A 6,000-nucleotide genomic window follows, 5' to 3' on the forward strand; every position below is an offset into this window, starting at 1 on the left:
CCTTTTCAGTAGTTGCAGGGGCAACAGTCTGGATGATTGATGAATCTGGCCTTGTAACACTAACCAAAACGGCCTTGCTGTGCTGGTAATGCGAACCGCTGAAAACAAGGGGAAACTACGGCCATAATTTTTCCCGAGGGCATGCTGCTTTACTGTATGGTTAAATGATGATGGCGTCCTCTTGGGTAAAACATTCCGGAGGTAAAATAGTCCCCCATTCGGATCTCCGGGCGGGGACTACTCAAGAGGATGTCGTTATCAGGAGAAAGAAAACTGGCGTTCTACGGATCAGAGCGTGGAATGTCAGATCCCTTAATCGGGCAGGTAGGTTAGAAAATAAAAAGGGAAATGGATAGGTTAACGTTAGATATAGTGGGAATTAGTGAAGTTTGGTGGCAGGAGGAACAAGACGTCTGGTCAGGTGAATACAGGGTTATAAACACAAAATCAAATAGGGGTAATGCAGGAGTAGGTTCAACAATGAATAGCAAAATAGGAATGCGGATAAGCTATTACAAACAGCATAGTGAACGCATTATTGTGGCCAAGATAGATATGAAGCCCATGCCTACCACAGTAGTACAAGTTTATATGCCTACTAGCTCTGCATATGACGAAGAAATTGAAGAAATAAAAGAAATTATTCAGATAGTGAAGGGAGACCAAAATTTAATAGTCATGGGTGACTGGAATTCGTCAGTAGGTAAAGGGAGAGAAGGAAACGTAGTAAGTGAATATGGATTGGGGGTAAGAAATGAAAGAGGAAGCCACCTGGTAGAATCTTGCACTGAGCACAACTTAATCATTGTTAACACTTGGTTCAAGAATCATTAAAGAAGATTGTATACATGGAAGAAGCCTGGAGATACTGACAGGTTTCAGATAGATTATATAATGGTACAACAGAGATTTAGGAACCAGGTTTTAAATTGTAAGACATTTCCAGGGGCAGATGTGGATTCTGACCACAATCTATTGGTTATGAACTGTAGATTAAAACTGAAGAAACTGCAAAAAGGTTGGAATTTAAGGAGATGGGACCTGGACAAACTGACTAAACCAGAGGTTGTACAGAGTTTCAGAGAGAGCATAAGAGAACAATTGGCAAGAATGGGAGAAAGAAATACAGAAGAAGAAGAATGGGTAGCTTTGAGGGATGAAGTAGTGAAGGCAGCAGATGATCAAGTAGGTAAAAAGACGAGGGCTAATAGAAATCCTTTGGTAACAGAAGATATAGTGAATTTAATTGATGAAAGGAGAAAATATAAAAATGCGGTAAATGAAGCAGGAAAAAAGGAATACAAACGTCTCAGAAATGAGATTGACAGGAAGTGCAAAATGGCTAAACAGGGATGGCTAGAGGACAAATGTAAGGATGTAGAGGCTTATCTCACTAGGGGGAAGATAGATACTGCCTACAGGAAAATTAAAGAGACCTTTGGAGAAAAGAGAACCACTTGTATGAATATCAAGAGCTCAGATGGAAACCCAGTTCTAAGCAAAGAAGGGAAAGCAGAAAGGTGGAAGGAGTACATAGGGGTCTACACAAGGGCAATATACTTGAGGACAATATTATGGAAATGGTAGAGGATGTAGATGAAGATGAAATGGGAGATATGATACTGCGTGAAGAGTTTGACAGAGCACTGAAGGACCTGAGTCGAAACAAGGCCCCCAGAGTAGACAACAGTCCATTAGAACTACTGACATCCTTGGGAGAGCCAGTCCTGACAAAACTCTACCATCTGGTGAGCAAGATGTATGAGACAGGCGAAATACCATCAGACTTCAAGAAGAATATAATAATTCCAATCCCAAAGAAAGCAGGTGTTGACAGATGTGAAAATTACTGAACTATCAGTTTAATAAGTCACGGCTGCAAAATACTAACGCGAATTCTTTACAGACGAATGGAAAAACTAGTAGAAGCTGACCTTGGGGAAGATCAGTTTGGATTCCGTAGAAATATCGGAACATGTGAGGTAATGCTGACCCTACGACTTACCTTAGAAGCTAGATTAAGGAAAGACAAACCTACTTTTCTAGCATTTGTAGACTTAGAGAAAGCTTTTGACAATGTTGACTGGAATACTCTCTTTCAAATTCTGAACGTGGCAGGGGCAAAATACAGGGAGCTAAAAGCTATTTACAATTTGTACAGAAACCAGATGGCAGTTATAAGAGTCGAGGGACATTAAAGGGAAGCAGTGGTTGGGAAGGGAGTCAGACAGGGTTGTAGCTTCTCCCCGATGTTATTCAATCTCTATATTGAGCAAGCAGTGAAGGAAACAAAAGAAAAATTCGGAGTAGGTATTAAAATCCATTGAGAAGAAATAAAAACTTTGAGGTTCGACGATGACATTGTAATTCTGTCAGAGACAGCAAAGGACTTGGAAGAGCAGTTGAACGGAATGAATAGTGTCTTGAAAGGAGGATATAAGATGAACATCAACAAAAGCAAAACAAGGATAATGGAATGTAGTCGAATTAAGTCGGGTGATGCTGAGGGAATTAGATTAGGAAATGAGACACTTAAAGTAGTAAAGGAGTTTTGCTATTTGGGGAGAAAAATAACTGATGATGGTTGAAGTAGAGGGGATATAAAACGTAGACTGGCAATGGCAAGGAAAGCATTTCTGAAGAAGAGAAATTTGTTAACATTGAGTATAGGTTTAAGTGTCAGGAAGTCGTTTCTGAAAGTATTTGTATGGAGTGTGGCCATGTATGGAAGTGAAACATGGATGATAAATAGTTTGGACAAGAAGAGAATAGAAGCTTTTGAAATGTGGTGCTACAGAAGAATGCTGAAGATTAGACGGGTAGATCACATAACTAATGAGGAAGTATTGAATAGGATTGGGGAGAAGAGAAGTTTATGGCACAACTTGACTAGAAGAAGGGATCGGTTGATAGAACATGTTCTGAGGCATCAAGGGATCACCAGTTTAGTATTGGAGGGCAGTGTGGAGGGTAAAAATCATAGATGGAGACCAAGAGATGAATACACTAAGCAGATTCAGAAGGATGTAGGTTGCAGTAAGTACTGGGAGATGAAGAAGCTTGCACAGGATAGAGTAGCATGGAGAGCTGCATCAAACCATTCTCAGGACTGAAGACCACAACAACAACAACAGATAGAAATATGGTTCCCAGTGAAAATATGTATATACCAGAAATGGATAGGCAAAAAAGGGTTAAAAAAGGTATCCTGAGCAAAATGCAAAAATAAGGAAATTAAAAAGGAACAGAAATGAAGATTACTGCTGTGCTAGGAATGTTTTGAAGCTGTCAATGGAACTTAGATTCTTTGCCTGCAAATGTGTAAAAAATGTCCAGATGCTGTGAACGACGAAACATGACGTACAGATTTTAAGGATGACAATGAACTACAAAAGATGCTAAGACTTTGTTATTTACTTCTATGATACACCAGGAGCCAATTAAATGGAAAAAATGCACTGTCTGAAAGAAGTAAATTCTCAACCGTTAAGAGGTTTGTTGCGATATTTTTGTGCAGACATTTCGCATTTCTTCTCAAAAAGTAAACACAGCACTACTAAAGGTTACCTCTACTAATATTTCTGGCAAATGAAGATGGAAAAGTGGTCATAATAAAGTTGATGATGAGTGTATTCAGTAAGTGATAAACCAAAAAATAAAACTCCTAGATACAAATCACATTTCTGTTGAAATTTAAATCATAAGGAATATTTTGAAACCCACTTAACAATGGGACTTATGTGTGAACACTACAAGTTAGAAATAACAATACAGTAAGCATGTCAAAGTATAAAGCCATGTTCTACAAGTACTTCAACATAAAAATGCAAGCACCGAGAAAGGATACATGCTAACAGTTGCGATTCACTCCACACAAAACGTAGTCAGAGAACGATAAAACACAAAAAGAAGCACTGCATTTAGAATATAAAAATCACTTAAGATGAAACAAAATATGCAAAGGACAAAAAGAGGGTGAAGGACTTGAAATGACCACATCTGGTCTTGAGACGACGTTGCTGTTACCAAGAATCCCAACCAACATTACATTCTGTAAAAAGACAGTTATGGGTGTATAAATGTAGAGTTTACTCTGGTACAACAGGAAAAAGGTTTTGCTTTGTTTGGGTCAAAGCAACCACTATTCAAGGTGCCCAAGAAGCAGGTTCATGTCTCAAGTAGTATATTGAGAACAATGTGAAGAAAGCATTACAGAGTTCATTTTGTGGGTAGAATCTGGCAGTGGCCAAAACCAAAAAATCAAAACACCGATGATGTTGGAGGCTATAAGGGAAACTTGCCCATCTCTTACTTCAGTTTCTCTAAGATAACTGACACCTGGGCACACATTTCTGCCAAATGATGCGGATTTCAGTGATGTTGAATGAGCTTTAAAAATTCACAAATGCATTTATCTACCAAGTTAGTACCTAAATGTTATGGAAACCTGTAAAAAAAGAAATCCTCTTGCTCCAACTTTAATGGAGACAAGCGATTTTGTTGGACGTTCTAAAATGGAGAGTCGCATTGTGAATCATAAGGTTGATACCACAAGAAAAAAAAATTAATTGGTTACAAATACATGAAATAATGTTGAAAAAGCAAGATCCATTCAAGCTGTGCATTGTCAGCTGTGACAGCTGTGGATGGTCTTCCCAATTGCTGCAAATCGTGGAACTCCGCCGAACCACCTTCTGATGGCCTCACCCTCCGTGCCCAGTGACTAACTGTACTTCTGTCGACAGCAGATACTCCACAGACTATGCACAAGCATTTGTGAATATTCTGCACAATTTCTTTCTCTGCAGTGACAAAATTCAGTGACGGCACTTTGCTTGTGATGTACATCACCTACAGACACCATTTTGCAACTGTCCTCCAGCTATGCTACCTGTCGGAAGTGACAGAAACTTGACACGCTCACTCAGAAGACTTCAAACAATACATATGTAACATTTCGCATTCATAGCATTGTTTTCAGCTGAGAAAAAAATGTGGTGCATTAATTTCTGGGCAACCCTTGTACCTAGACCTAAACCTGAAGATCTGAAGTCTATATTGCACTTGATTCCAGTGATGCCAAACACTTTTATCATTCTCTTATTGTAGATGGTCAAGTCATTTGTGGCATCAAAGGGTTTAATGGTGTAGTCAGTTTTCAAGAAGATAGATAATTATGCCAAAAACATTGCATACGTGCAAAACAGAACATTGGATTCAGCACGTTTCATATTAACTCTCTCCATATTGCATTTACTTTAGTATGAAACAAATAATTTTTGCTGAAAAATGTATTATTTTATACATGTGATTGTTATAATCATATTACCAACATTGAAATATCCACAATGTACGAGGTGCATTCAAGTTCTAAGGTCTCCGATTTTTTTTCTCCAGACTGGAAAGAGATAGAAACATGCACATTGTTTTAAAATGAGGCCGCGTTCATTGTCAATACGTCCCAGAGATGGAGCACCGTACGGCAGATGGAATTTTACTGCCAGCGGCGAGAATGAGAACTGTTTTAAATACTTAAAATGGTGACGTGTTCCTTACTTGAAAGCGTGCAATCATTTGTTTTCTGAATTTGTGTGGTGTGAAACCAATTGAAATTCATTGACAGTTGAAGGAGACATGTGGTGATGGAGTTATGGATGTGTCGAAAGTGCGTTCGTGGGTGCGACAGTTTAATGAAGGCAGAACATCGTGTGACAACAAACCGAAACAACCTCGGGCTCGCACAAGCCGGTCTGACGACATGATCGAGAAAGTGGAGAGAATTATTTTGGGGGATCGCCGAATGACTGTAGAACAGATCGCCTCCAGAGTTGGCATTTCTGTGGGTTCTGTGCACACAATCCTGCATGACCACCTGAAAATGCGAAAAGTGTCATCCAGGTGGGTGCCACGAATGCTGACGGACGACCACATGGCTGCCCGTGTGGCATGTTGCCAAGCAATGTTGACGCGCAATGACAGCATGAATGGGACTTTCTTTTC

Source organism: Schistocerca piceifrons, chromosome 8 (genome assembly GCF_021461385.2).
Source record: "Schistocerca piceifrons isolate TAMUIC-IGC-003096 chromosome 8, iqSchPice1.1, whole genome shotgun sequence".
Taxonomy (NCBI): Eukaryota; Metazoa; Arthropoda; class Insecta; order Orthoptera; family Acrididae; genus Schistocerca; species Schistocerca piceifrons.